The sequence below is a fragment of the Mizuhopecten yessoensis genome, unplaced genomic scaffold (genome assembly GCF_002113885.1).
Source record: "Mizuhopecten yessoensis strain PY_sf001 unplaced genomic scaffold, ASM211388v2 scaffold5361, whole genome shotgun sequence".
Taxonomy (NCBI): domain Eukaryota; kingdom Metazoa; phylum Mollusca; class Bivalvia; order Pectinida; family Pectinidae; genus Mizuhopecten; species Mizuhopecten yessoensis.
Window position 1 is genome coordinate 16,892 of NW_018406011.1, and position 24,444 is coordinate 41,335.

Sequence of the window (24,444 nt, forward strand, 5' to 3'; positions counted from 1 at the left end):
CATATGTCAGTTTGGAAATCGCCGCATGTTGCCATGAAATTGATATAATGTAATCTAATTTGATATATTCCAATCACTAATCCAGATAGGTGGTTATAATTGGGACAGGTTGCGAATGATATAACCGATTTAAGTACTTTCAACATGTGAGAAAAGAGTGTTTGTTTGCAAAACAAAACATTATGAACTTATTTGAACAATGACATCAGGCATTTAACACAAACATTCGTATTAATAAAGAGCTGTTAGTTACGTCCTGTTGTTATATCCAGTCATAACCAGGCAAATATGAAAAACAACAGAAATAAAGTCATCATCACCAGATAAATCATCACTGGCTTTAGTTATCGCTCTTTCAACCGGCAATACATTTAACACATCCATTATTAAAAGAAACTAATAATCGAGTCAATCCAAATTGAAATAATTTGAATATCAACATTCTTCTCTACGAATGGTTGTATAATATAAATATATTTATGTTTTTCTTATCATAGATGTAGATGAGTGATTGTAATGGGGAAAAGTTGTTGATGATATAGCCGTTGTCAGTATTTTCAACATTTAAGTAAGGTGCGATTTAAGCGATTCTAAATTTCATATAGCTATTTAAACAAAGATGCCAGTCTGTTAACACATACATTTGTAATGGAAAAAAAGGATTACTTACGTTCTGTTGGTATATCCAGTCATAACCAGGCCGATGTGAAAAAGAAAAGCATAAAATTAGTATCACCTGTTTATCACCAAGAACGTGTTTAACGCCCTTACGATCGACAAACAGTTTAACACATCCATTGTTGAATCAAACTAATTCTTGAGTCAATGTAAGTTGAATTAGCATAGTTTACACTTAACACGACATGATTTGTATCAATATAACCAGGCTTCATTAATAAGACAGGATGCATAAAAAATGTGATAATAACAATGTGATTTTGTGGGGTTAGGAAGAAAGATAATGTACTCATTCAACTTGTTGCCCAATTTTTGTAGTATGAATACCAAAGCACTTCACCATGAAACGTTATATAACGTTTAATGTGATTTTTTATTTTTGAAATCTCTATTCTACAAGGGTTTTAATAACAAAGACAGGTTGTGACTGATGCAACCGATTCCAGTAATTGCAACACATAACTAAAGTATGTATGGTTACAAAGCGAAATTGTATGAACTTATTTGAGATTAGGGTTAACACGCTACAACAGGTTATTTAAAGCTGATAAGACTCCGAGTCTTGATTGCTAAACCGTCATTGTACCATAAAATGAGCGTAGCAGTCGTATTGTTATACTGCATTTACTTAATCAGTGGAATGCTACAGTTATGGGATCGCACAACGTTACACGATGTACGGAGGGCGCACGATGTGTGCACGGTGTGTGAACGATGTGTACACGATTTGCGAACGATAACAGTTTTGTTTTCATAGCTACCATACGGTATCAGACATCAGCTAAACTCCGGTCACTCATCAAAATATGATTTACCTGTTCTGTTACCTTTGAGCCAAACTCATTTTTGACAGTCTAACGGTCACTGTAATATTGTGTAACACGCATTTTAAAATTGTACATAATCTTAAATAATGTTATGAGAAATCACAGTAAAATATACAAAGTACATTATTGCATACGAGCCGTCCGTATTTATTTCATTCCGTAATATTGATCCACAAACTGTACCTAATGGCACAGTTGTGCGGAGAGAAGCGCACAACGAGGCGAACGATTGTTAAATCGCACAGTTGTGCGCACCATGTGTTGTCGATGTGCGAACGGTGTGTGAACGATGTATGCACGGTGTGCGCACGCTATTTTTGGTGCGTTGTGCGGTTTCACAACTGTACAATAAGATATTAACACACCCCACCGGGACTGAGAGAAAATGGAAGAACACATTAAATGATCCGTACATTTTAATTACAAAGTGTTAGTTTATATTTCATAAATTTCTGTAACAGACTTTTATTGATGTTCAAACATTGGAATATTAAGATTTGATGTAAGTTTTAGTTTCATTGTGTTGCAGTATACAATTGCACGTATATTGCACACGGTTGAAATAAGATGTACGTTTTTGTGGTTATCATACGCTTGTAACCGATTGTTTAATTATAATCTCATTATGTCAAATATGATGGGTGCGTAATTTATGAAGCATTTACGACTCATTATGGATATTACTTATCAGCGCAAGGTAGGTCAAAACCGGTTCACACAAAAGAACAAATAACATACGAATAACACACATCACTGTATTTTAAAGTCATCACAACAATTTTAAGCCTTTCACCTCTGACAGGAGAAAATACGTTATCAGATTTTTAAATCAAAATTAAAAGAGCATAATAACTATAGAGGTTTCTCTGGATGACACGTATAGCAATGCCAAATTGTATGTGGGTTTTTTCACCAATATAATACTATTGCCATTCTTCTGAGATATAACGATTTGACTCTATACTATGTGATCTTACATATACGAATAAGGAGTTAAGCAAACCTTTGTTTTCGTTACTTTGCTTACATATTGCTGTTTGTAATCCAAATATTCGATAACGAAATTCCACTTTCTGCTTGAGTTTTTAAATGTACACAATTTATTTTTGCTTTATTATTATTTTTGCAAATTTTCCGTTTTTATTTATGCTACGATGATATTCGCATTTTTGTGTCTCTTTCTTGTTCATGTTTGCACAATCCATTAACCTTCGAAGCGATGACGTTATAGACATAAATGAAGAAATTTGATTATCGTGAGCCCTTCAAGTTCTTTGATACGTTAGTCCGACAATAGTCATACATACATTTGCTTCAAGTGTTAAATGTACGACAGTTTTCGTTTACAAAATATGTAATCAAAGTGATTTTCATTCGAAAACCACGCTATTATAAAAAAAGGTTTTAGGTAAAATAATCCAAAACACGCGAAGCGTATTGTATCAAGTGCTGATTGCTGGCGATTTTCTGCTTATGTTGCAACATCAGTTACAAGTAGGTATCCACGTAACCTTATAACTATGACCTCGATCTTTGCTGAAAAGATCTGATGTAATATACTACAGCTAGCACCAACGAAAAACAAGAAAGGACGACGCATTCCTTACCTTCATCTTTGTTTGAACCCGACGCCATTCTAGTCTTTCTAGTAAACGTCAGCTCGTCATCTGGAAAAGGGAAAATTGTGGTTGCATTGTAAAAAAGACAAATAGTATGAATCATATCGTTTGTTAGGGAGGCTATAAAATATAGATATGCAAATTGAAACAGTTAAAGACAACAGACAAGAATGATGAATGACACAACGTTTTGGTTGTTGTGTAGAAGATTGTATATGTGTAAGCATACATCAGATGATAAATTAATATGTAAAAATACTTAAAAACGCCAACCAAACAAGTCCGAAATAGTGGTATCATTCAATCACATAAGGAGTTCATGATTACAATGTCGCATTATGCTTGTTCAAATATTACATATTACTACAGTTAAGGGGTCGCGCAAAGCTAAGCAGTTATTCAATTGATATATTGTTTGATATATGTGAATAAGTGGCTGTAAATAAATACGATTTCGTATCTAAACGTACATCTTTCTTGATTAAAGTATTTTGCCATATTTTGACCAGGAGTTATGCAGAACTGATCAATGATAATATATGTGGAGTTTGTAGTTTACATGTAACTGATATACATGGGGAAGTTAATCGTTTCTCTACCATCTAGATTGCACTACATATGAATTTGTATGTGAATATTGGTTAGAGTGACCTGATGTACCCGCTACATTTGTAATTATTGTAACAGAGTGAGAGATTTGTGTATACATTTGATATCAGTTATATTCATTTAGTGTTCAACAGTTTGGGAATCATTTATTTGTATGGTTTACTTTGACAGAGGTTTAAGAACATCAGTGTCTATAGCTAAGTCTTATGTGCTAGTATCACGCTACCACAGGCTGTTTTAAGCTGATTAAACGCAGAGTCTTGACCACTTGATCTTCACATTGTTATAATATCTGTGTTGCAGTCGTATTATTATACTTTATTTACTCAGGAAGTGAAAAACTGTAAAGCAAAATTTACACACCCCACTTGGTGCCAGACCCTGGCTACACCCTGTTAGCACATGTGTATTGGTCACTTTATACTCAGCAGTCGTATATACGATTAAAGAGTAGGTATCTCGACTATTTTCGAAGCTGAAACCAAGACACTAGGGCCCAAGGAGAGTGTCCTGATCCCAAGGGGTAATTTTGCAGCTTAATTTTACCATCCGTAGTGAGGGCGAATGTATCATTATAGCGAATATAAGAAACGGGATAACATGGTAAATAAATGTCAAAGGCGAAATTCACATTTGGCGGATTTCATGGCCGAAGGTCGAAAGTTTGACTGGCCGAAAATTTCCCAATATACGATATGTCATAGGAATCTCAACTCAGGGGTTGATCTACAATTTAGTGGACAGAACCTTTTGCCCTCCTGAAAACACAATGACATAAATATTCGTCTTTTGGAGATCTGTATAATTTGTATGTTGAAAACTCTGTGTTGGTCCCATCCTTCAACACTGGGAGTCAATCCTTAAACGAAACAATTTTGATATTAATTACCTGATAATGATTTTTACCAAATACGTTTAATATGCTACTAGGAGTTTCAGACAGGATGTCGATTTAAGTAATATGGCAAAAGATATTTTTGGTGTTGCTCCTCCGCACCCAGTTGGTCAGCCCCTTCATTTGTACAATTATAAATCCCAGCTACATGAGATTTCTTCCCATTGAATATGGTGAATATTAAACTGTAAGTTTCAGAACATACCTCGTTTAGATGATATTGCACAAATAACCTAGTTTGGCCCTACTCGTCAGACCCCGAAGGTCCAGCGTGTTAAACTCTTTATTTGTTTAATTTCGAACCTAAATGGCAAGAGAATGCTTAAAAAAATAATATCCAGCATTACGTCAAAAAGATGTCGCTTTAAGTAACTTTGCCAAATTACCCCCTTTTTATGATGATGATGATCATTAAATAAAATACGTCAAACCAAGCATTGTGCCAACGGCGTTTAAACCACAACCATTCAAAAGGAATGTCCATGTCTCTTGACCAATCCTTAACATACAATGAGATACCAAACTAAGCCTGTTCGCCTATGGCCAGTATCATCCTCAGTATATTGGAAGTTAACCTTACAATAACATCTGAGTACATACACGTATATATAGGATCTTAAATGAGTTTTCATTTCATATGAGATTTTATGAAACGAGTCTTAAGAGTTTTTATTAAAGGCGAGCAAAAATTAACTTCGAGTCGAGTTTCATAAAAGCTCATATGAAATGAAAACATATTTAAGAAACTTGTTATCACATGACTCATAAAACTTACATTTTGACAGGATTTAAAGCCAAAATGTAAAGGGCTTAATCAAACGGAGACAGCCATTTTGTTGCGCCATTCACAATTGATGACGTCACGTCATTGTCCATATTATAACGTCACAATCGATTTCTGACTGACACAGCCAATGAAAACCGCTTCAAGGTATACTACACCAATGACATATGTAAAAATATTACACGGGCGAATTCACTGGATAACAGGCCGATTATGTGATAAACTAATATCTCGTATATGTGCAGTATTTTGATCTTCTATGACACCATTGGGTTTGTTTTTATGTTTACAACACTCCGTATTACACTAAATGAGTGCTGGCTAGCAATAACTTGCTTTATTACTTTTCTTTTGCATTACACCCTGTGCAAACATGGTCGTTGTATCCTAATTGTCCTCGAATTTTGAGGCAACATAGCTGTTTTGTCCTGTAATTTATATCACTGTGTTAAATTGGCTACACATTGCTACACTGTTGACACCATACATACGTGTATGTGTTGAACTATTTTTTTGTTTTTCAGTTTGTTTATGTAATTGTAATCTTGTCAAAAACGTCTGGCAATAATTTGTGTTCATTGTTTCACTAGTCTTGACCAAACCATTTGCTTTTGGTTAATTACTTCTAAGGATGCTGTATATATCTATATATACTATGATAGTTGTTTCATGGCTTACTTCACCTCTTGCTTCAATATTGTTGACACAGAGAGTATCAGTAACACTCAAGTCGTTTACTTATGAGAATGCGTAGATTAACAGACGTAAACGATGTATATGCATTGAGAAATGAGTCATAGGTTGAATCAACGAAAATAAAGTTGAAAGGCTGGGTTCTAAGATATCTATTTCCATTGATATTTAACCTGTTAATCATTTTGTTAATAGATTACATCATAGTATTAAATACTGCACTCGGTAATAACTATTTACAGTATCACTGGTGAACTCAATTGACACCGAACTTGTATTCGTAGTATTGATTTGAGAATGAAGAGAACAGTTATTTTGTTAGAATCTGGATAAATCAGGTGTCAATCAACAGAAAATACTATAAAAGCAAGTTACCTTGGCTTTCCAGTAGGTGAAATTTCCTTCCTTCTTGTTTGAGTGGCGTCAGACAGCTGCACTGTCTCTCACTGGGACCGAGGATGAGCAGGACCGGGGCTGGTGAGGACCGTCAAGATACTGTAGGACAACTCGTCCGGACTTCGATCATGATATCTACAGTTGAATATCTAATAACTACCTTTTTAAGTGTATACGGTCCTCAGCTTGGACATCATGATCAGGGAATAACGTTGATGTTTTCCATATATATATACATTTATAAACTAAAAAGGGCCGTATTAATTGAGGAAATACGTAAAACCCCGGCTTAAAGAGTGGTTATATGCCGTACAGTTTTTAACTATAGCTTTAAGCGTATATGGTCCTGAGCAGAGACGTCCTGAGCAGGAAAACAAATACTCGTTATATCCGTATTTATGGATCAAAGACATGAAGGTGATAGTGCTCAGAATCAAGAGAGGAGTAAATATAATCAGAAACGTATTAATATATACGTCTCGGATATGATCAAGAAATATAGTTAAACTATGTCTATAGTATTTTATCTTTGCGTTGCATATTTCATATAGTATATATACAGTTAGGAGCAAACTTAACTTGGTGGCCTAGTGCACTGGAGTTACCAAGAAATGTGAACTCCAGTTCACATCGATGTGCACTGGAGTTCGTATCAATTTGAACTGGAGTTAACTACAGTTCACAAGGTATTTTTTTATCATACTATGTCTGGCCTTTTCATCAGTTTATACATACTATGATTTTCTTCCCTCCTGTCTGCTCAACAAATCAATAAATAAACAAAGTATTAGATCTTACATATTCATATACTTAAAATGATTTAATTATAGAGAGTGATGAACTATTAAATTATTACCGACTTGGATCCATGGTATCCAAATGTATATACGGTCCTGAGCAGAGACATCCTGATCAGGAAATCAAACGGTGAATATATCCGTAGATTTTATCAGTGTCAAGAGAGATCTCCTAATGATTTTTAAATTGAAAATACATTACATCAACGACGAGATACTTTATATATACTAATTATAGCATACACGGCCCTTGGTAGGGACAACATTATCAGGAAATAACATACATTTTTCCATAAATATATTTAGCCATTTATAATGCCAATGCAGATAGCAATGTATATGGTCATTAGAGTTGTCGTATTGATAGATGAAATAGAACTCCGATTTATAAGAATTGTTGTATGCCGTTTAGTCTATAACTAAAGCTGTTAGCGCGTACTGTCCTGAGCGGGGGCATCCTGATCAGGAAATTAAGTACTCATTATATCCTTATAAATGGACCAACAACATACTGTTGGCAGTGTTGCAGAGCTAAGAGCTGGGTTAATATGACTTAAAATTAAAACTTAAACTATGTTTATAGTATTTTATCTTTTTTATTTTATACTATAGTGTATACAGTCCTGAGCAGGGACATCACGATCAGAAAATTTGATGGTAAATTTATCCGTAGATATTTATCAAATAAATCAAGTTTGCAAGGTTTAAGGTCAAGAGAGATGTCCTAATAATTTTCAAATTGAAAACACGATGAAATACTTTACATATAATTCTTACAGCATACACGATCCTGGGCGGGGACAACATGATCATGAAGATAGAAATATATCTTTTGGTCATTAGCGTTGTGGTATTAATTGATGAACTAGAACCCCGACCTGTAAGAATGGTTATATGCCGTATAGTATAATCTATGACTATAGCTCTTAGTGTGTACGATCCTGAGCGGGGACATCCTGATTAGGAAATCAATTGCTCATTATATTCTTTTAAATTGATCAAATACATTCATGTGACATTACTTACAGTCACGAGGGGAGTAAACATGATTTAGAAATAGGAAACAAACTATGTCTAAAGTATTTTATGTTGTAATTGCATATAATAGTGTATACGATCATGAGAAGGTACACCATGATCAGGAAATGAAACGAGGATTATATCCGTTGTTATTTATAAAATAACATGTACGGTCCAGTTAGGTGTCCTTATAATTTTGAAAATGGAAAAGACGTCAAATATATCTTGAATCACACTATGTATATATATTTTAGAACGTATACGGTCCTGAGCGGGGACATCCTGATCAGGAAATCAATTGCTCGTTCTATTCGTATAAATGGATCAAATACATTTAGGTATAAAAAATAACAAGTTTACTGTCAAGAAAGGTGTCCTATTAATTTTGAAAAAGACGTCAAACCTATCTTGAATCACCTTATGGATATTAGAACGTATACGTTCCTGACCTTCTGATCAGGAAATCAACGCTCATTATAACCGTATTCATAGATTCATACAGATGACAATGCTTACAGATATTATATATATTATAACGTATACGGTCCTGAGCGGGGGAACTTCCTGATCAGGAAATAACATATTTATTTTCTCATGTAAATACTTTCTAATATTAATTAAGTCGTTTTTTTACGATCCTTTAAAATTGCGGTATACAGCTAATCTGAATACGCGTTGTTAATCTGAAAGAAACTGATCAGTTTTATATACATTATGTATCTCACATAATGCCTGTCCATGCTTCAAAACACATCTTCACTAAAAATGTTTACATTGGACACTGATGTTTTAGTTGGAGTCTTATCCATTTGAATAAAATGATATCAGCATTAATAAGAATGATATGTCCTGCATAAGAATTGAGCTCAGAAAGGTTTTGCAATTACATTTCACAACAATGAATCTATTTTGATAATGCCTGTAGTTCCTTTAATTCCAAGAACATCAGAGTACTTACTAACTCCCAAGTTCAACAAGTTCATGCTTATTTAATTTAGGATAGGCCAATACTTTATTAGTTAACTCAAGTTTGAAGTCAGTAAAGGGATTCGGGCCAATATCAGGTCATCAGATAAGATGTTGTCCAGTCTGTGGTTATAAGGGTGATTAATGCTCCTGTGGTGGGGTAATTGCCTTGCTGATATTGTGGTTTTACAGACAGCGAACATCTGAGGTAAAATTACAAACCTTATCCACATTTGGCCAGTCTTCAGAATCAGACATCGAAGTGATTAAATTGTGAAAGTCTAATTTCTGAATAATTAAATACTTGGGAACTAGTCTAAACAACAGACTTCAAAATGATCAAAATCGTTGGAGCCTAATTCCAGAAGAGTTAAATATTCTAGAGTCGGGGGCAAGTCTACCTATAGTTACATGCAATAGCGTACCCGAGGGAGGAAAGGTTGACTAAGAAATACGATGAAAGCTATTCCCATGCTTATGTATTATTTAGATATTTGAATATATTGGTCAACAGTCCTGACAGTGGACATAATCACAACTGAAGTCAAAGAAGTTTCAATAGTGATATACCTAATATATGGACATGGCCCTTGGGAGGAACATCTTTATCAGCAAATTGAGGTTGTTTAAATGATTATAATATACAATGTATATTCTGTATTAATGAAGAAAGCAATGCATGCTGTCTTCAGCTTCAATAGTACAAAAAGAGTACACCAACAAGTAAAATGATGTGTTATGCTCAATGGAACACACTCAGATCTTTTTCGCTGATAACAAGAGCCTCGCCCAAGGGGTAATGTTGACACCAACGATGTTAACGACTTCCAAAAACTATTTAATTTCGATTATGAATTTTGAGAATCTAGTTTGTTCCCGATGATGCCCGCAGATGACTTGCTCGTATAGGTGGATTTTGCTAAAGACTTAAAAGATGTGTTTAATAATTCCGCTTAATCCCGAAGCCATACTGTAAATGTGAAAAACAAACGAAAATAACTGTTTTTCGGAAAGATCGAAATAATACGATTGTTTCAGATTAATTTACAGAGTTGAGAGTTGTTTTGTAAGATTTGAACAAGGCTTAAACTACTTATGACACAAATCAAGAATATAATTATAATTTTTCCTCAAATGCATCACATGCACTATTCATGTAAATTCCCACACAGTAGTGCTATTGTCTTTACTTATTTTCCCATCAGTTTCAATAGGAATCGCGTATTATAGAATCGTTAATTTTCCTTCTTGAGATGCTAACATACAACTTTTTTGTAAAGATGTGTAAGATAATTCGAGGATAAAATATCAAAATATTCCAAATCGCTGATAATTTTGTACTTAAATAATTTTACGAAAGATTAGAAATGGTAAATCTGCATGGTACTGTGCTGTGATAAAATATGGATTACAAAATTATGGGAAAGATATGTACTTAGGTATCAATATAAGTTTAAGTTCTACAATCAATACGAATTTCTCCAATATCATCATCTTTTTTTCCAAACCACTCCACTGAAACTGTTCTAAAAGTACATCCAAACTATTAATGGCAGCAAATTATTTTACAAACAGATAACACTTAATACATACATCATACAAGTATTGAAGATGACAGTACTTTTTGCTTTCCCAACTATGAAGAAAAGAGCGCAGCGTGTTTAAATACACTACGTTTTCTGCAACTCAAAGCTTCAGTGCGGCACTGAGGCAAGAGACTGTATCATTACAATTTCATCTTTAAATGACACTGGTGTCAACAGTTTAATTGGCTATTTCATGTCCTTATTATTTCCCTTGTTATTTATGTGTCACCTTTGATTCTGCCTTATCTTGAAAATAATTTAGGTGTAAATTTAATCAGGACTGAAACATGTCATGGTCAATAAATCATAATCGTTGTAACGTGTGCGTAGTGTCAAGTAGAGTATGAATTAGTACAAGAAAGAGAATACTTTGTAGTTGATTTGCACAATGGCAGCAAAAAATGAATAACGACCTGAGAGTTACTTACTAACATTTTACCTGTATTTTGATAGGGAATCAAGATCATTGTTTTAAAAATCTTCACATGTTAAGATCCGAGGTCTTTATGTACCCTTGTAACAGCGGATTGTTTTTTTATGTAAGACACTCTTTATTGATATTGATTTGATTTAAATCTTAATATTGTGCAGTTCCTGATCTGAGAATACCATCAAAAGAAAACAAGAGGTCCATGGGCCTCAACGGTCACCTGATATATTTATACAGAGAGTTGATTTTGTTTTTAACACAAACAGAAATATTATTCAGTGACAAAAAACAATATAACCACCTTATTCAATATCTAGCATACAGATTTAAGACCAAAAAGTATTTGAAACTAGCAACTCTGATTCTAAACAAGGAAAATGAAGAAATTTTAGCACACTGACTCCTTTGGGCCCAACCCTACAGCCCTTTGGGTAGGACTGGCTCAAAATTTTCAAAGTATCAAACTGTCAACTCAGGGTTATAATTCCAATCAAGTTATTAACATGTTATATTCAAAGTATCATTTGCCATTATAAACCATAATAAATTGTGCACCCCCCCCCCTCCTTCCCCAGGGGGTAAACGTGTGACCCTAGGGTCATAAAAGATAAGACCCTTCCATCTATGAAGAGTGTTTGATTCTACCATATCTGGGTCTTTGAGAAGAAGATTTTTGAAAATTCAGTCAATTCAACCCTTTTTGGCCCCACCCATCAGCCCCGGAGGGGCAGTCAGGGCTCATATGTGCATACCATCAAACTGCTATCCAATACAGATAATGATAACCCAAATTGAATTATTTCCAATGGAAATTAAACAAATGTTAGTCCAAAATGTGATTTCCCTATATAAACTAAAGTAAAGTTTACCCCTCCCCAGGGGTAAACGTGAGACCCCAGGTTCATGAAATTCACAGTTTTGGTAAAGCACCTTAAGACCCTTCCATCTATGAAGAGTATTTGATTCTACCATATCTGGGTTTTGAGAAGATTTTTGAAATATCAGTCAAATTGACCAATTTTGGCCCCACCCATTAGCCCCTTGGGGTCAGTCAGGGCTGATATGTGCATACCATCAAACTGCTACCCAATACTGATAATGCTAACCTAAATTGAATTACCTCCAATGGCAATTAAACAAAAATTGGTCCAAAATGTGATTTCCATATATAAACTATAGTAAAGTTTACCCCCACCCCAGGTGGAAACGTGAGACCCCAGGGTCAGGAAATTCACAATTTTGGTAAAGCACCTTAAGACCCTTCCATCTATGAAGAGTATTTGATTCTACAATATCTTGGTCTTGAGAAGAAGATTTTGAAATTTTAGTCAATTTGACCCTTTTTGCCCCCGCCCCTCAGGCGCCTGGGGGCCGGGGATCAAACCGGCAACTCTTTTTGTAGACCTTTGGCCATGGAAGGTTTCTGCAAAATTTCATTGAAATTGGTTCAGGGGTTTTGGAGAAGAAGTCGAAAATGTAAATTGTTTACGGACGCATGACGGACGACGGACGACGACGGACAAAAGGCGATCGCAATAGGTCATTTGAGACTTTGTTTCACAATTGCTGTAAAATTGATAAAACAATTATTATTATAATTATTCATGGAATAGCAGTAATGAAAAAGATCATGCATATTTATTGGTCCTATTTATCTAAAACCTTTGTATCTCGAACATGTATACCAGTACTCGATATTTCGTTATTTCAATGAAGGCAAACAAGGGGATACATTTTTAGGTAAGTGAACTTGCCATACGTTTTGTTTTTTTGCTTTAAAAATCGAATTTTATTTCAAAAAGTAAAACCTGTATGTTATTTTGTTAAAATCTTGGTTGTACTTACAGGAGAATGCGTACCAGTGGACATTCGAACCATTGACACAATAAAAAACTCCTCTGCTTGAAGGCCTGGTTTTTATTGAAACGAAATCACTCTTTGAAATGCCCCTTTTCGCAGGTTGTGTGTTGAATAATTCATCGTGTAACGACTTTTTCATCCAAGAAAAACAATAAAGCTTAAAATGTCCCCTCTCTCAGAATGTGTTTTTTTCTTGCCTGAAGCATAACATCCTTTTGTAGAACATATAATTAATACATATCAATAATATTACTTATGTAAACAATGGATAACTTTTAAATTTTATATAAAGCATTTGTTATAGCTTTTAATAAAGTCAAGGAATTGATTTGTATTTTTAAGCATGAAGTTTCATCATTGATCAAACAAAAATGTATATTAATAACTTTGCTTAACAGATACAGATGGAGTGACACAAACAGAAAATGCATATGAATTTTGTGTCGAAGTACCTGTATTATTTTTCATGGCTATTTATCTGTCTGCCACCTTGGTAAGTTGATTTGAGACAATCGTGGCATGTACTCAACATTAATATCAAAGTCATGACATGCTGATTTAGGCATCACATTCATTAGTTAACAACATGGAGGTTTAACAGGTAAAGTAACCACAACTTATGCACCTCCTACTTTAAGAGTAATGCTGTATCATGCGCCTGAACTCAGTGAAATGTACTCCTATACCAGTAAATATGGACAATGTACCTACTTATTCTACTCTTCGAACACTTTTGATCATAGCCCCCATTATATGCAAAATTATTTTAGATAATTGATTGGGTCTCATATATCTTACGGATGAAAATTAAATAAAATGTATGATACACATATGGTCAATGTCTTCTCACCATCTACCTTCCAAATTGTATATGAAGAAATTAAATGGTCCTGACCTCAGTTTGATATTTACAGTCTGCTGCTCAAAATTAAATATTTCAATACAAATTTTATGTTTCCATTCGCAAATTCTCCCAACGGGTGTTTTTGTCAGCTATTTTTACCTCATGCATCCGATTCCACCCACAGTAACTTTTCTATTTTGGTAAATTCTGAGTAACCTGGTCTATATTTCATTGAAAAATGAATACAACACACTCACACCTAAACATCCTCCTCACGCAAACACACGTGACTGAACGTTTAAATGTTGGTAATAGATAAGTGGAATGTTTTATCCAGGACGGCCTTTATTGAATCTGGTATCTTGGTGATGATCCCTTCGCTGGACCACTGACCAACACATACGTAACATGTGCCTTCATATGACCGTTGTGTAGTAACAGTTTTTGTTGATATAAATATGTGGTCGGAATGTTCGTGACATCATTTGATTTACAAAAAATATAAAGTGTCTAGATAAATAAAATCTTTCGACTGTATTCATTGTTAATTTTTCTTATCTGATGAATTACGGCGGAAATATTTAACATTTTAGTTCCTGATCAGGATTTCCCCGCCCAGGACCATGTTTGTTATAAAACGTATATATATATATAGTATTTCGTCGTTCATGTTACCTATTTTCATTAAAGAAAATAATAATGACACATCTATTGACCGTGTTCATTACATACTTTACTGATGTGATGAAAAACAACGGAAATATTTAACATTTGATTTCCTGATCAGGATTTCCCCGCTCATGACCGTGTATGTTATAAGATGTTTGTATATAGTGTTTTGTCGTTCATGTTACCTATTTTCATTAACAAAAACGTGAAGACACATTTAGATCTGCTGACCGTGTTCATTGCTAACTTTACTGTTGTGATAAATTACAACAGATATATTCATTGTTTGCTTTCCTGATCAGGATGTCCCCGCTCAGGACCGTGTATGTTATAAGATTTCGTCGTTCATGTAACCTATTTTCATTATAAAATCATAAGGACACATCTGTTGACCGTGTTCAATTTCAACGGAAATATTTAACATTTGATTTCCTGATCAGGATTTCCCCGCCCAGGACCGTGTTAGTTATAAAATGTATATATATATAGTATTTCGTCGTTCATGTTACCTATTTTCTCGTTAAAAATAATAATGACACATCTTTTGACCGTATTCATTGATAACTTTACTGATGTGATGAATAACAACGGAAATATTTAACGTTTGATTTCCTGTTCAGGATGCCCCCATCAAAGACCGTGTATGTTTTAAAATGTATATATATATATAGTATTTCGTCGTTCATTTTACCTAGTTTGCAACTGAAAATCATAAGGACACATTTTTTTGACTATATTTATTATTAACTGTACTGATCTGATGAATTACAATGGAAAATATTTAACATTTGATCAGGATGCCCCGCTCAGAACCGTGTATGTTATAAGATGCATGTTATCTATTTGCATCAGATATATTTACAATTATATTTCCTGATCAGGATGTCCCCGCTCAGGACCGTATATGTAATAAGATGTATATATATAAAGTGTAACATCGTTCATGTTACCTATTTTGCATTTACCAATCATAAGGACACATCTTTTGACCTTGTTCATAGCAACGGATATATTACCATTATATTTCCTGATCAGGATGTCCCCGCTCAGCACCGTGTATGATATTAGGTATCTATATCATTATCATTATATTATCATTATGACACCTCCCTTGTTCATTCACATTCATGAGTTTTTGTATTTGATACAAATGACCTACCGGAACGGAATAATTTCCATTTGATTTCCTGATTAGGACGTTCCCAATCAGGACCGTATACATATATATAAGCTTACAGTTATTGTTATAGACTAGCGGAATAATCATTGATATATATAAGCTTACCAGTTATGGTTATTGGCTATACGGAATAATCATTGATATATATAAGTTTACACTTATGGTTATAGGTTATACGGAATAATCATTGATATATATAAGCTTACAGTTATGGTTATTGGCTATACGGAATAATCATTGATATATATAAGCTTACGGCTATGGTTATTGGCTATACGGAATTATCATTGATATATATAAGCTTACAGTTATGGTTATTGGCTATACGGAATAATAATTGATATATATGAGCTTACAGTTATGGTTATTGGCTATACGGAATAATCATTGATATATATAAGCTTACGGCTATGGTTATTGCCTATACGGAATTATCATTGATATATATAAGCTTACAGTTATGGTTATTGGCTATACGGAATATTCATTGATATATATATAAGCTTAGTGTTACAGTTAATGGCTTTACGGAATTATCATTGATATATATAAGCTTAGTGTTACGGTTATTGGCTATACGGAATAATCATTGATATATATATACGGAATAATCATTGATATAACTTTGATTCCTTTTTTCCTTCTTCAAATATTATTGCCCCTTTTCCGACCAAATATAATTATTGAGGTTACACGGAAATTTCAAATAATTAACATTCCTGGTTTCTTCGATCTCGATTCTTAAAATAATCTAATATAATTTATGGTAGTTTGACAGGACAATTTACATTGCTGTCGGTATTTCATAAGTTATAAAACCATTGATTTGTTTTTCAAGATTGTAATGCCACGGCGGCTTTTCAAAGAAAACGGTATAAGGTGTATATAATGTATACAAACATGAAATAATTTGGATTCATTGTAGTCTACTCTGATCCAACATCATATATGTACATGTTTTAACCAGTTTATTCCGTTTTGACAGATAGGCCTATATGAAAAATTATTTGGAGAAGGAAAAGAAACTCGGTATTTTAATTTTACGCGTATTTGTATCCTCTGAACTGTGTGTACTACTGAAACAATTTAGTCAGATCTATATGACCGAAAGGCAGCTGCTACCTTTTGACCCTACAGCATAAGTTCTGCTACACTTTTTGTATTAAACAATTATCATAATCTTACTTTACCATACTAAACATTAATAATATATTGATGCAATTCATTACAGATTTTTGATAAAACAAGTGTAGGAACACGCTATACTATGCAACGGTCCTGGTCAGCGACGATCCCTGTCAGCCCCGGTTCTAGTGAGGGCAGCTCAGCTGTTTGATACTGTTGGACATATCGTCACGTACGTGTACTATTGTTTACCCGGTGTTAATGTAATTAACACCAAAATTTTGAAATGTCCGGTACGAAATACGGAAATGATGACACAAAAATACACCAAGAAAAACACGTGTATTACACAGGATGGGAAGTCCTTAATAAATGCTTGGGTGTGTTATCAATCAGTGTCGACAATTTATGTAACACCCAGTTTGTTAACTATTTGAGGATAAGGTAGTGTAAAACACTACTATAGAGTCAAAGTATCTGTTTTGAAATAGAATTGTGCCCGAGGCTGTCAGTTTCTGACAAAGGAACAGCCATAGTATCTTACCTGTAAGCATGTACTGATTTACCTGTGTATCTATTGGACAGACAATGAGCTGGATTAATTGAAATGATTCATGTTCTTCATACAAGGTGTTCAAGATTGGGTACAGCCCAACAGTATCCCATGTCACCTCAGGTGAATGGTCAGTGTGTGGTCATTGAACATATGTATATTCTCAGGTAGATATCATATTGATAAGACAAATATGTGTCAGCGGTTGGTTGCATTGCCCTAGCAACCATCTTTAAATCTACGACTGAAGTAAAGTTGTAACTGCATGATTAAAACTTCAGGTTCCCTGTACAACTGAATTCATGTGATTGCTTATTAATAAATGTATCAACTTATCAACATTCAACATGTATGTGCCTGTATAAAACTTAATCTAAAGATGTTTGCACCCTTTAACTATGAATGTTGTCATCATTTTAACAATTGGTAATTCATTAATGTACCACCAGGCCAGCTGTATACCTGCTACATTGTTGTGGGGAACACAGTAGACCCAGGTAGGGGTTGGTGGTAGGGGGGGGGGATTTTCTAATTCGACAATCAGCATGTACATGTACGTGACGTGTATGCATATGTAACAAAGAAATATAAATCAGACTGACTTATGGATTGTTTTGTCTTCATTTTCCTAACAGAAAATTAATTCCATATCGATAGCTTGAGCTGTTACTTGTGTTTATACAGTGCAATGTCATGATATAAGATCTATCTGGAATGTTATCTTTTATTGATTTGTTTTTGTATACAATTTTGTAATACATATGTTTTAGTACTGTATATGAGACGGAACTAATGAAGGCATTGACCTTTTTAATAAAACAAAGATATTAATCCATTGATGTCGTGAAAGTGAGAAACCTTTCATTAAAAGGTATGAAATTATAGGAACACTTACCATATATATCCATATCACATAACAGTTACTGATCCCCCATCCTGACTCTACAATATTGATATTAAATGTAATGGGAATTTAACTATGATCAGGTAAACTTTTTGACTGTTTTCATCTGAAATAGTACAGCTATTTATATATTTTCTGTATTCACCATATAATATATAGCGTACAATTTTTCTTTGTACATGTGTATGTTCAGTTGAAATATGATAAAACAGAAAAAAATCTTTAAAGATATAGTAAAATTCTCAGTTAAATGTTTATTTGCTTTTTCTTTCAATTATCAAATCATGAGTGACCTAGTTTATTATAAACAATTATTGAAATTTGTATAACAGTCTTTTAAACTTTGGTTAACACTTCAATGTTTGTCTAGTGCACTTCCTTGTTCACTACATGTGCACTACGAAGTGTACTAGTTACCAAGTTAAGTTTGCTCCCAACTGTATCTTTGGACGGAACATAGGAATGTAACGCCTAGAGTAACGTAAACATACGTATTGAATACTAATGTACGTGTGCAGATCCCATGTGTGTTTCCAGAGTTACCGCTCATGAATGACACTTTTGAAAGAGATGGTTTATGGATATTTTCCTTCAACTCAATATTAAGATTACCCGTTCCTGTACTTAGTGGAGATTTAAATCATATATCAAAATGATAAGAAACACATGCAGTAAGGTTATCTAGTAAATGATAACCCTATAAACTGTTAATCTATTCGTTCATAGATTTCAACAAGATATTTAAAATATACCTTTATGGATTACGAGCCAGCTATACATAGCAGTCGACAGCTTCAATTGATAGCTACCCTGTCTTTCGTATTGATTTGACACAGCTATTGTCACGATAAGCATCCTTAAAGTTCCAGCTTGAAAAAAACAGCGAAAATTTATGAAACTACAATATACAAAATGTACCATACCTTAGCCTTTTGTTGGAAACCAATTCTGACGAAAACTTTCAGAAGGACACCATGAAGGAGTCAATCTTTAGGATGTTGTGTGCTTCAAAGCTGACAGGTACGATCTGGTTTTCGATGATGGATATTTACCGCGCCTGAAAAATGATGCAAGGAAACAATATTTATAATGCAAACAAAAAGCTGAGATATACTGTATAGTGATAAATTTGTACATATAAGTATAATGGTGTAGGGTACATCTAAAAAAAAGGTAGAGATACAGTGTGATGTACACTTAGACATGTACACGATACATTTGTACCGATACAATTCGGGTAACTAATGTACAGACGTGGGTATAACGACAAACGGGTACAGTTCTGTGCCGATTTGTTTATGATCTATTTGGATATATAATGACGAAACCTCATCTAGATTGAATACCGTTATCATTTTTCATTTCATTCTCATGCGTACTTATGTTTTCGTTAAATAGTCTAATTTGGTTTCAACAATTGTTATTGTATTTACAAAAGGATTAGACAACAGGCAGTGCCTATATTAGTCTTCTCCTGAAATAGTCTAATGCTCTCCAATACATTATTTCATCACTCCGCATCTCCACCGTCTGATCAACCGATGCTAACTCATAGATACTATGATTCAAATCACTCGCGAATGCTGATCGTTCTTGTCTAGGTGCGATAAAATACGTATTCAAGTCGATTACAAAAGTTGTGTTTCAAAGTAGAATTCCCTGTTATATAAAGAAATACTTTTATTACTTAATACCAGACCTCAAAAGATTGCCTTTGTCATCGGTTTTAGTACTCACAAGTAGTATTGTGAAACAATTAAATAAGAACAGTGTGATTTTCCTACAAATATAAGAGTTTATTAATAACGAATTGTTATTTAAAAGTAGAAAACTGAGCAGTTTTCTGAGTATTTCAATAGATGCTATTTAATCCGTTGTAAACCAGGTCAGAAAGATATCTTTAAGACCGAGGCAAATGTTGATTAAGGACTTTTTCTTTTTTATCGAAATGTATCTTAGTTTGTGCAGCAGACTGGTTTCATGACTACGGGCCCTGGTATGGGAATCTGTCTCGATTATGAGGATAGAACAACTAGCATAATGTGATAAAAGACAAGAATATTATGTTTTTGTGCGGACTGTACATACATGTTATTTGATCTTTATATCCAAACCCGTACACGAGATATTTCACCAAAATGCCGAAAATGGTGAATCATATATTTTGCTTTCGTATTTTTGCAATGTTTTTATATAGTTGTTCTTTGTAACAGAAACATTCGGCGAAAAAAAACATCCTCAATATAGAAGTGCTTGTTTAAAAAAACGCCGATAAATGTATTTTACAGGTTTTTATAATACGTCATATGTTTTTATTGGATCTTGGTTTCCATCACTGTTTACTATCAATGGCGATCGGAAAATCGTTAATAAGGGAATCATATTAAAATTAATTGTTATTGTTTGTTTTGTGTGTTGCGTCGTATTAATATCCAGAGCCATTTAAGGACGTGTCGGGTTTGCTTAACCCACAACAATCCTCATATCTATGCTTGTCAGTTAAGGCTAGATAAGTGGTATAATTCTTTAAATTAAACTAAATTCAATTCATGTTTCATATAAACCACATTGCTGAAGGTAATTGGAGCTCTTTTTGTTTAAAACCTCATTAGTTACTTTAATTAAAGATATAACAAAAGCAGATAAGTATGTGTCTGTTATGAGATTTCATGTCAACAGCCACTCAAGGAGACATTTATTTTCAACAATTATAATGTTTGTTTTGCATGTGTGGTATACAGTATGCTCTAGTCTTATCTTATGAAATGTGTAGTCATTTAAACAGTCTATGATCACGTTTCGTCGTTTACATGGTACAATGCAATTAAAGCATGCCTAGACGGAGAAAGTGACTGAGGACGGATCATTAAAATGTGACACTTAAACAGACACTTAAAAGTGCAAACACAATCGTTATCTACACACACGTGTACATGTGCAGATCATTTCAGTTATTCTAGAGTTACTTCCCCTGTAGCCTAAATATGTCCTTATTGCACTTGATAGTTCAAAAGTATTTGAGAAATTGTAAAACTGTGGTAATACCAATATTAACAATTATAAATACATCACTCCTGGTGACCTTAATGAAAGTACCAGAAGCTGGAAAGAGTAAAGGGAAGCGTGTAAGACACTCGCTTCGTGATTCAGCTGTATACTTTCTAAATTACAAACACGTCAAATTATGCTTTTTCGCATCTGAATTCTTAAAACACAAACATCCGAAACCAATACAAATGCGTCTGGTCCCAACCTTAGCATATAAGGACATATCAAACTAAGTTTGTTCACTCTCAGTTTATTAAGATAAAAGTAAATCTTACAATAACGTCTGCGCGCGCAAACATACTCTTTTATCCTGTAGATTATGTTCAGTATCTTTTTTTAAGATCATTGATGTTGTTCTCGTGTTCAATTAACTCCTTATTAAACCAAACGAGTTATTTTAACATATAACAATGCCTAGTTTTATAATTGTTCTTCTGCATTACCTCGCATGTAATTATGGTCGATTTTTTCATTTCTTTCAATCCTTGACATAGTTGTTTTGGCCTGTCATTAATATCAGTATGTGTGCTGTGTCTTTGTTATTATTCAAACTAGAGAGCAATGAGGACAGTTTTGACACAACACTTATATTAGGTAAACTATTGTTAACTGCACCTGTTATTTTTTTTCATTTTCAATTCATTTATTTCTTATATTCGGTATTAAATTCATTAGTTTTTTATGCATAATAAATGCTAAGTTTGTTTCGAACACAAACGGGAATTGAAAACTTATTTTGCAAACTTTCGAAAACGTTTGTTTCTTTCGTTAAACAAATAGTGTAAATGACCGGTGTTCCGACTCTTAACTTCTGAAAACAACTCACATGGCCACAGTGTGCCGAATCAGTGAAGTCAACTGTCAAGAATTTTAGGGACCTTTTGCCAAATAGCACTCTAATACTGCAGGCTATCTTGGGAACGGATAACATATCAAACGGGCCCAGACAACATGTGGATACCCAGAATGATCGATAAAGAAAGGAGAAAATCAATTGGAAAATAAAAACAAAGCAAATGGTCTCAAGAAACAAAAAAAAAAGTGGACTATAACAGAGAGAAGAACTATCGGCACGGTCACTTTTCCGTGCATAGAAGAGGTGTCTGAAGTACTTTCAAGCGTGTTGCGCAAACATCATATCAGTACGCCCTTGCGAACAAACAACAGTTCATACGAAAAATAAACTGCTCAATGAGACAACACAGAGGTTAGTTAACCAAAGTCTATGTAACGTCGGGGTCAGTGGCAGGGAATTTGGGTCACGCTAATAAAAGAAAGTCAGAAAGACGTTGAAGCTATGGAACANACAAACAACAGTTCATACGAAAAATAAACTGCTCAATGAGACAACACAGAGGTTAGTTAACCAAAGTCTATGTAACGTCGGGGTCAGTGGCAGGGAATTTGGGTCACGCTAATAAAAGAAAGTCAGAAAGACGTTGAAGCTATGGAACAGCAAGTCTACAGTAGAAATACCAAGACGATATCGGAGAACTAAAACAATAAATCAGCCACTACAGACCATGTAAACACGCACAACCACAGCATAGACTGAAACAACTCGAACGGGCTCGAAAGGTAGGACAACTTGACATTCAGGGAAAGAAAAACAATATCCATCTGGGTTAGGAGGTAAGTTGAGTTGATGAACAGAGACGAGCTGAGTCATCTTAAGGACCCCATGTTAGCATCCAGTAGGGGCGAAATGAGTAAACATGTTATCCGTCCCTATGACTGCCTTCAGTATTAAAGTGCTATTTGGCAAAAGGTCTCTATGTTTTCTGATAAGGCATACTGTGGCTTTATGAGTTGTTTGTAGCTGTTTAGAGTAAAGCCATCGGTCATGTACACTTTTTGCCTGATAAAGAAAACAAACGTTTTCGAAAGCTTGCAAAATTTGTTTCCGATTCCTGATTGTGTTCACAACTAACTTAGCCATAATTATTATCTTGTTATTATTTCTGGTAATAGAACTTGTTTATTGTGTCACCCGCTATTACACTGTTTGTGTCATGTCATTGTTTACTCACTTGTTTGGTTCAATACATCCAATGATGTTGTTTACTATTCTAGCTCTCACCTTAATATACTATGATAACTGTTTCATGCCTTACTTCACCTCTTGCTTCAACATTGTTGTTGACACAAAGAGTATCAGTAGCAACCAGGAAGTTTATCTTATAGAAATACTTAAATCAAAAGCCAACGATGTAAATGCATTGCAAAATGGATCTTAAGTTGCATTTATGAAAATAACATTAAAACATTGCTTTGTAGAGTATATATTTCCATTAATAATCATATCTGTAAATCATTTCATTTATTTGTTACGTCACAGTATTAACTAATGGACTGGGTTATAACACAGGTAAATGAATACAATATCACTTGTCAACTCTACTGATAACGAAAGTGTTTTTGTAGTATTGATTTGAAGAACATGAAAAACAGTTATCATTTTAGAATATGCATGTATCAAGTGTCAAGCAACAGAAAATACTAAACAAAAATGGCGAATTACCCTGGCTTTCCAGTAGTTGAATGTCCCTTCCTTCTTGAACACCGTTCAGGAGGACGCCATTGAAGAGTCACTGTCTAGGACATGGTGTGCGTCACAGCTGACAAGTCGGTGTACCCTGTACCCTGTAACACTGCATATATAATAGCTAACGCGTCCGATGTGGATTTAAATCAATTACAAATATAACGTGTTTTTCAATGTAGTCTAACCGCGTACGTATAATAGCCTTACGGCTACACTGTTGTATACTCTTGTATTTGATACATATGTATGTATACTAACGTACATAACGTATAGAATATGGCGTATTGGTCTGTATACGATTTCTGTGAATGCATAATAATGTACGGGTATAAATCTTATATACAGTTTCATATCATATCTGTGTTTGTATAATGACGTACCTTTTTACATTTGCAGGAAAAATTCAAAGTGTACAC

General features: G+C 34.2%; 1 long non-coding RNA gene across 1 annotated transcript; it reads right to left on the reverse strand.

The window, feature by feature from the left end:
- Positions 1 to 3,112: 3,112 nt before the first annotated feature.
- On the reverse strand, positions 3,113 to 24,115 carry LOC110450612. The gene is made up of 4 exons (XR_002462994.1): positions 24,005 to 24,115; positions 19,359 to 19,492; positions 6,481 to 6,636; positions 3,113 to 3,172 (listed from the first exon to the last, which is right to left on the reverse strand). It is a non-coding gene; the product is annotated as an uncharacterized LOC110450612 (long non-coding RNA).
- Between the last annotated feature and the right edge of the window lie 329 nt (positions 24,116 to 24,444).